The sequence below is a fragment of the Ochotona curzoniae genome, unplaced genomic scaffold, assembly GCF_017591425.1.
Source record: "Ochotona curzoniae isolate NIBS_2020 unplaced genomic scaffold, NIBS_Ocur_1.0 contig_4501, whole genome shotgun sequence".
In the NCBI taxonomy this organism is placed as follows: domain Eukaryota; kingdom Metazoa; phylum Chordata; class Mammalia; order Lagomorpha; family Ochotonidae; genus Ochotona; species Ochotona curzoniae.
In genome coordinates, this window is record NW_024466307.1 from 8,823,229 (window position 1) to 8,831,328 (window position 8,100).

An 8,100-nucleotide genomic window follows, 5' to 3' on the forward strand; every position below is an offset into this window, starting at 1 on the left:
TGCTGAATAAGAAATATATTCCCATATAAAACTCAATGCTGTATTTTACTTCATTGCTGTGTTACATCTCTTATTGAGTTTATTTATTCGTTTAAATTATTTCAGACATTAAAAGCATTCATTTGTCTCATTGAAAAATATCTTTCAGGGCCTGGTATGGTGCCTCAGTGGCTGGATCCTTGCCTTACAGGTGCCAGGATCCCATGTGGACATCGGTTTGTGTCCCAACAACTACTCCGCTTCCCTTCCGGCTCCCTGCTTGGGGCCTCAGTGAGCAGTAGAGGATGACCCAAAGCCTTGGGACTCTGCACCTGCGTGGGAGACACAGAGGAAACTCCTGGCTTCTGATCAGCTTAACTCTGGCCGTTGTGACCATGTAGGGAGTGCTCATCCTCCAGGGAATGAAGGATCTTTTCTGTATCTGCTCCTCCCTGTAAATCTGTCTTCCCAATAAAATAAAATTAAAAATAAAAAATATTTTCCAGATTATTACTTCTCTTATTTATAAATCCTTTAAGATTTTTTTTTGCTGCTAAGAAATTTTTCATATTCACACAAATAGTTAAAAATTTTTTGTGGGGAAATAGAATTAACAGATTAAATTTCTGACATAAAAGAAGCTGAAAATCATAAAGTTTTTTATAACATAAACTCTCCATGAACATTATGACTATTATTCACATATTGGTAAATGAATTTTTAAAAAACTTTTTGTAGCTGTTCATTTCATTTTTTTTCTACTTTCAATTTTTCTAATTGCTGTCGAAGTTGTACAAGTTGTTTCCCGAGCAGGTTGAGTTTTGATAAAGTTTTCCAAATTATGTATTTTCCATATTTGATGACAGCAGTACTGACTCGATGTAAAGTGTTAATGGATGAACTGAAATTATGAAAATTGTTGCTGACATTTAGTGCCCACAAGGATACCCTAAGATACTTCTTGTAAGATTTTAATTCAGAAGGCTGGTGTGAGACCTAGGAATTTGCATTTTTAACAAGCACTAGGAATGCTTATGCTGAGATAGTCTATGGACCACACTGGAATTATGTGTTCCATATTTTAAAATTAGATGAGCGATTTCAACACATGGTGCTGGAACACTTGGATAGCCATATGCAAAAAAAAAAATGAATTTTAATCCATATCTTGTACCATGCACAAACGTTAACTCAAAGTGGATCATATGAAATTTTTTAAGTGAATCGTTGACCTCAATGCTAAAATCATGAATTATAAAATTTCTAGAAGAAAACACAGGAGAAAATCTTTGTGGTTTTTGGTTATCTAAAGATTTCTTAGCTGTGATACCATTAGATCAATCTAAGAAATCATAAACTAATAAGTAGGATTTAGTCAAAATCAAGAAATGACTTTTCAAAGACCCTGTTACAATGTTTAAAAGATAAGCTACAGACTTGAAAATATTTTCAAAGCATCTGATAAATACTTGTCTACACAAGACATTATTTGTGAAAATAGTCTTAAACGTTAATAATAAATCAAAAAGCCAAATTAAACAATGGGCCAGATATCTGAACAGATGTTTCACCAAAGTTGTACACATGGCAAGTAGTCAAAGAAAAGAGAGTCGGCATCTCTGGTCTTGAGGGAAAGATGAATTAAAACCATGGGATGTGATCATTTGCCCATAAAGTACTTACCATTTAAACAGATCATACCAAGGACCGGGGGTAATGTAGAGCAGCAGGAACTGTCTATACCAGTAGAAAGGAAAAGACACAAAATGATGCAGACACTTTGGAAAACAGTGGGTTAACTTAAAAAGTCGTACACATAAGAGGGCTTCAGAAAGAGTGTGTGGGAGGGACCGACACAATAGTCTAGTGGCTAAAGTCCTCACATTGCATGGGCCGGGATCCCATATGAGCTCCAGTTCATGTCCCAGCTGCTCCACTTCCCATCCAGCTCCCTGCCTGTGGCTTGAAAAAGCAGTTAAGGATGGGTCAAAGCCTTGGGACCCTGCACCTGCATGGGAGACCCAGAAGAGCTCCTGGCTCCTAGCTTCAGATTAGCTCAGCTCAAGGCATTGTGGACACTTGGGAGTGAACCAGCCGATGGAAGATCTTTGTCTCGCTTCCTCTCTGTATATCTCTCTTTCCAACAAAAATAAATAAATCTTAAGAAGTGTGTGGAAAATTAAGCATTAACTCACTGTTATGCAAAACAAATATGAAATCCGCACACAATTTTTCATATGTATTTTCCATGACACTAAAGCTCCTGCTTCTCCCCTGTGATCTAGCCATTCCATTTCTAGATGTCTAGCCACAAGAAGTGAAAACCTATGTGTCTGTGATGCCTTGCACCTAAATGTCGGTATTTACTTTAATTATAATCACCAAAAGCTGAAGAAACACCCAAATGGCTGTTTAGAAGTGAATAAAAAGGTTGATGCATATATGTATATACATTAGATATCCACTTATCCATAAGAATGGATGGACTATTGATTGACAAAAGATAAATGGATTTAAGAATAATTACACTTGATGAAATGTAATTTCATTTACATTAAATTCTAAAAACACAAAGTAATTATGACAAAAAAAACAATGACAGTTGCATGGAAAAAAGTGAGAGGGAGGAGTCATGAAAGTTTCTTGATTATGGTGATGGTTTTGTGCGTGTATAAATATGTCAGAAATGAAAAGTAAAGCTGAAATTTGATTCAAGGCCCTTAAATCAAGGAGCTGCCCTGCTGGTATGATTCGACCTTCCTGGTTAACTGTTTTATCTTAGAGCAAAATCTAACACATGAATTTCCAGAACTTTAAAAACTTAGGTGCAAAAAAAAAAAAAAGTTATGCCTTGTATTTGCTTGTTTTCACTGGAGGGAAGCCCATTTGAAATCAAGAAAAAGTCACTCTGTCTTAGTTTGAGTTCTCCAGGAAGATTCTTTTACTTAATATTTATTTATTTTTATTGGAAAGGCAGTTCAGATTTTACAAAGAGGAGAGACAGAAAGATTTTTCCATTTACTGGTTCACTCCCAAAATGCTAAGCTGATTCAAAGTTAAGACCCAGGGTCCTCGTCCAAGTTTCCAATGCAGGTGCAGGGCTTTGGGCTGTCCTCTACTGCTTTTTCAGCCCACAAGCAAGGAGCTGGATGGGAAGGGGAGCAGCCTTGTGAGAATTTAGCCATTGAGGCATCGTGCCAGGACCCAGGAAGAGAATTCTGAAGTGGAGTTTCTTTTGCAGGATTTTCATCAGTCCACACCTTCAGCCTCATCCTTCACAGGAGAGAGAAGCAGTGTTGAGTACAGGAAGCAGTCAGCGGTAGTGCAGGCCTGCAAGCTTCAAGCAGCTTTGTGGTGCTCTCGGGAGCTGAAAAGGCAGTGACGTTCAGGTAAGTCCAAACAGAGAGCATCAGCCAACTGGCGCTTAGGACATGCACACCAGGTACCAGTCAATTCAGCTGAGGTTCAAGGCGGTATTCCAAGGATGTCGCCAAGAGCCCAGCGTATGCTGTGTCTCACTCATAAGCTCCTCAATTTCCCTATTCTGAGCCAGAAATTGAAGGTTTTGATCACGAACATCACACCTTTTCATCATCAACCGCAGTGAAAGAAGGGATCCAATGTCTAGCAGCTGCTGGGCAGAACACAGCATTTCTCTAAAGTGCATCTGCCTTAACCCACAGGAGTCTCTTCACATCTTCTCTGTTTGGCTGTATGCCCGTAAATGGATTGAATCTGCTGTGCTGGGAACCGGACTGCAGTTACTGGAAGAGCCCTGCCACTCCGGTGATGGAGTCGCTCCAACGCAGGGCAGGCATGGTTTTCACAGGGGACCTCTGGGGGGTGAGGCAAGAGATAGACGTAACAGGTGTGTAGATGTAACAGGTGTGTGGACACAGACAAGGCCAGGGCTCTAGCAGAAATGCAATACATCCGAGCAAAGGCACCAGTGACAGGGACATTTGGGGGACTGAGACACTCTGGGGGACAAAGGGACAATTCGGTAGCCACACATCTATCATTCTAAATGATCAACTCACCTGGCTTGCTCAGACACAATCCCTGTCTATTTTCCCCGGGAATAAACAAATCCTTTTTTTTTTTTTTTGTTCAAATTAAAAACTACAAAAAATGTCAAAAATGAAAAAAAAATACATTTTTAAAATTAAACTCTATTAAAGAAATGCTAGTTCAAAAAAGACATAATTGGGCTCTCTAAAACCTGGCAGCTCCCAACGCCAACAAGTTTTTCTCTTCGCAAGTCTGTTCTCAGCCATTCCAAGAAAGGAACAGAGAACAGAGCTGTATCATTTTGATGACAACCCACTTCTAATCCACAGGATCATATGCCTTTGCACCCTGTTCAAAGGAAACTTGGCCTAGAAAAGAATTAGTTTCATAACAAACCAGCCATTCTGAGAATAGAGGTGAGAAGAGATCGGGCGGAAGACTCAGAGACAGAGCCGAGGAGTTGGCGAGTTTTAATTGCCGGCTCCGACGCGGCTTCGTGATGGTGCCTGGTGGCCGGAGGGACCTGGCTCCTCCTGTCTCGAACTCGGAATTCAGAAGTAGAAAATTACAAAATCCGGAAGGTGTCGGGTCCTACTGGAGAGAGCAAAATAAAATAAAATAGTGGGTGTTTGTATTTTTTTTTTTTAAAGGAAATGACTGAGTCACTAAGGCAAGTACAATCATTTCAAGGAAAAGAGATTACCGGGAAAGGTCAGCATTTGTAATAGCGTCTTCATTATCCTCATTCAACATTTATTAAGTGCCTGGTTTACAAGACATGCCAAAGTTCCGCTCCCACCAAGCTTATAACCCAGGACTCAAGCGCCCTGTTAGACTGACTAATGAAGTTTAGAGAAAAATAAATCCAGGGAAGGCTGGAAAATTGGTCATTCACTGATGGAACAAAAACAACAGCTTTTCCTATGAATAAAAATTCGGAGGTAAAATCAAAATGGTCTGTGGAGAAGAGCTGGTGCTCGAGGAAGGGGGTTGTAAGATCTGGATTTGGGACGAGCAGAGTCCAAGTCAACAGCAAACACAAAACAAAACACAAAACAAACAGTGACTGGAGCGAGTTCCTTCCCCATGAGTGTGTCTGAATGGCACTATTTCTTAAGCCTCTTCTTTTATTTCTCCTCTGCTCCCCACTTTGTCTTGGCACTTACCATTTCAAGCAAGCTTTATCCCAAGAAGTTACCGCTGTTAATGAAGCAAATGGTAGTCATGAAACTCAATCTGGAAAAAAAAAAAAAAAAAAAAAAGCAAGTGTTTGAACTGTCTAAGTTCTAACACCGCTTCTTACGGATTCAAGGCAGGTTGGTGAAAGGTACGTTAATGCTTACTTTTTTCTTGATGCTTTGAGAAAATAGGCAAAAAGACATGAAAAATTAGCTGCGCTTCAGCCAATGCTTCCCCTTCATCACCTGTCAGCCACCAGGCCACTAAATACACTGGAGAATGATTCTGGGAAAGAACAGACATGCTCCTTTGGTTCTCTTGATTTTCTCTCATTTCTGTGAATTTAATTTTCTGTGTGAGCATGTGTCTGAGCTGGGGCAGACAGATTGGTGCAGGGTTTCTTAAAAACAATTTTGTGCTCCATCAGACACAAGATATTCTGCCGAAAGAGAAGAAAGCACGATACCCTGGGGAAAAAGAACTTTCCCCAAAAGTTTGTTTCATCCAAACTTTACAATGGGCGGTAACATCTCTCCTGGGTGATTTAATTTAATTGTTATGCCTTTCTCACTTCTTCTGAGCAAAATGAAGCAGCCATCAGCTGCACTTCATAGACAAATACCACTTTTTGGTAGATAGAGCACAAAACTAGGAATCGGAAAACCCAAAAAAAGAATCCTGGCACGTCGTTGGGTGATTTCATCTCCACATGCCTAAATTTCCTGTTTGCAAAATGAGATGGCGCTTCCCACTCGTCACCTCTTTCTGGGAGATGCTGAGGACTAGTAGTCTTCAGGCTGATCCTCTTTTTTCTCTCCAGAAGAACAAAAGCAGTAGCAGTCCTTACTGGCTCAAAAGACACATTTTGGGAAGTGTGGCGAAGACAACACGGACATGGCGCTGTGCCAGACCTGACAGTTACCCAGGTAAGACATGACCTGCACTCCTACAGGGCTCAGAGCTCGAAGCATCAGGCCCTTAAAGAGATCACTGAACACGGGCCGTGTTAGGCTACGTGAATGGACACACCAAGCTGAGTGGCCTCTCTGAAGGCACACAGCCCGCAGACTACATGCACAAACTCCAGGAATGAGACTTCAAGGGCAGTGACATGGGAGGAATGAACATCTCCATTTTCCAACTCCCTTATCAGTAACAAAAAAAAAAAAAGAAGAATTTCTTCATAGAAATAACAAATACGCATATGCAGTGTTTGCAATGGCCAAGCACTGGCACATCCTCAGTGCTGCTGTTGTTTTATTGTTGGAATGGGGAAGCATGGAGACCAGGAAAGCTGGGAGAGGATCTCCAGGCAGAGGGAGCACCATGGGCCACAGATGTCAGCGCAGAGGCTGCAGAGGCTGCGGGAGGTTAGCAGCAAGTGTCTGTACCCCAAGTTAAAGGGGTGCACCCCACGTAGGACTTACGTAGAGGTCTTTACTTTCAGCATGGACTTGGCTTGACAGACAATGGGGAGTCATCAAATAATTTTAGATTAAGAAATGACATGATCAGATTTGCAATGTGGTAATGAAAAGGTGCTGACAGATTGGTGTGGATGGTTTGCAACATGAGTCGTATGATTTCCTTTTCTTTGTTGCCAAGGCTTTATAACAGCGTGGCAGGTGTTTCATATCAAGAGGTAGGCTGAGAGCCCAGCGCCATGGCCTAGCAGCTAAAGTCCTCACCTTGAACATGCCGGGTCCCATATGGGTGCCGGTTCTAATCCCAACACCCCTGCTTCTGATCCAGCTCCCTGCTTGTGGCCTGGGAAAGCAGTCAAGGATGGTCCAAAGCCTTGGGACCCTGCACCTGCATGGGAGAGATAGAGGAAGTTCCTGCATCCTGGCTTCAGGTCAGCACAGGACCGGCCATTGTGGTCACTTGAGCAGTGAATCATCAGACGGAAGATCTTCCTCTCTGTCTCTCCTCCTCTCTGTATATCTGACTCTGTAATAAAAATAAAATAAATCTTTAAAAAGAATAAAAAATGTAGGCTGAGTTGGAGTTGCTCTGTTTGGTAAAATGCAACAAAGTTATGTTGCGTCCATCCAAGCTTGGACTGCAGGAGCCCCTGGTTTGGTCTATTGACTCTCCATGGAGACACTGTGTGAGGCAGCCCAGGTTGGTCTGCTGGAGTATGAGTGAACATAGAATAAGGCCAAGTTGTTCAGTTAAAACCACGCAGACCCGCCTGGCCCCTATGAATCTGAGAACTGACTCACAGAGCCCACTGAGGCCAGCTGCTTGGTTGGACCCAGCCTGTGTCCACCTGTGGAGTCAGGAACTGAGCAAATGGGGATTCTTCTAAACCGTTAGCTCTTTTAATAAAACTATTATTCAGAGGCAGTTAACGGTTACTTACAGTAAAAATTTTTAAAGGGTTTAGTTGAAATAATAAATCTAAAATGGTTAACACACATTGACGCATGACAGTGAAGGCATCATTACTATGGTGTCTTATTTTTATTATTATTTGAAAATCAGAGTCATAGAGAGAAAGAGAGAGGGAGAGAATCTTCCAACTATTGATTAGCTCCCTAAACGGCCACAGTGGCTAGGGGTGGGCCAGACAAAGCTCAGGAGCCAGGAGCTTTGACAAGCACTCCCACACAGGGGGCAAGGACCCAAATTCTGGGGCTTTCTTCCGCTTCTTTTCCCAGACCATCAACAGGGAGCAGACTCAAAATTGCAGTATACAAGATCAGCTGGCATACAGACGGGATGCTGGTACTACAGGCAGTGCCAAAATGACATTTTTTTGTAATATAGGATAGTATACATTTTCTAGTGAATTTTCATGTGAATTATTTTATTATTACAAAAACAATTGTTCAGGTGGCTTGCAGCAGGTAAAATTCTACTCTGTAGAGAAGTTTTGTGACATTCATGGTCACACGGTGAGGAAGTAGGACAGGAACATAGCGCTTC